General features: G+C 45.1%; 1 protein-coding gene across 3 annotated transcripts in view; it reads left to right on the forward strand.

Moving 5' to 3' along the window:
* Positions 1–593: 593 nt before the first annotated feature.
* LOC110526223 (apoptosis regulator BAX) overlaps positions 594–781 on the forward strand; it is an 8,478-nt gene continuing 8,290 nt past the window's right edge. The window contains exon 1 of one of the 3 annotated variants that reach the window (XM_021607009.3): positions 594–781. This exon is cut by the window's right edge and continues 197 nt beyond it. The gene's annotated coding sequence lies outside the window, so the exon portion shown is untranslated. The other 2 variants (XR_016496957.1, XM_090239350.1) reach the window with 2 other exon arrangements.

Raw genomic sequence — 781 nt, forward strand, 5'->3', positions numbered from 1 at the left:
AATTGGTAGTAGCAGCAGTAGAGAAGTTTTGGGGTGTCAGATATTTTAGTGCAGAAGAACTACATGGGGTTTTGAGAGATGGGGTTCCAGCCTCCCAGGCCAACGGCCTGGTGTAGGATCTGCTTTGGCCAAAGTAGTGGGAAAGGGTGGTGGGGTGTGTTGGGGATAGTGGTGTATATACACTGAGTGTACAAAACATTAAGGACACCTGCTCTTTCCAGGACAGACTGACCAGGTGGGTCCAGGAGAAAGCTATGATCCCTTATCGATGTCACTTGTTAAAACAACTCGCTATTAGGAAGGTGGTGTTAATGTTTTCTACACTCAGTTGGATCAGGTCCTCGGGAGCCAGAGAGGTGTCGCAGTTTTTTTCCCATCCATAGAAAACACAGCTGATTAAACGAATTGCATTCTAAACTGAAGATCATGAATAGTTGATTATTGGAGTTCGTGTGTTATCTGGGTCTGGGGCAAAAGTGATACCAACCAGGCCCCGAGGACTTGAGTTGCCCATCCCTGGGTTAGATGGTGGTGCAATTTGTTTATTTTTTCAATTATTTGTGAACGAATGCGCAATGCACGTTCCAAACTTTGAAATACGCAACATAGTGTCTACTCTGACGGAAAGTACACGAAGAAGAGGCGCAATTTAGACACACAGCCCTGGGCACTTGCACAACCCACTGTTTATTTCCGTGTTACTTCCTGGTTCTGTCTAGTCTCTGGTGTTTTTCCGGAGAGAAATATGTAAACAGCGGTAACATTTTTGGATTCGACTACA

Source organism: Oncorhynchus mykiss, chromosome 6, assembly GCF_057628025.1.
Source record: "Oncorhynchus mykiss isolate SJ-2025 chromosome 6, ASM5762802v1, whole genome shotgun sequence".
NCBI lineage: Eukaryota > Metazoa > Chordata > Actinopteri > Salmoniformes > Salmonidae > Oncorhynchus > Oncorhynchus mykiss.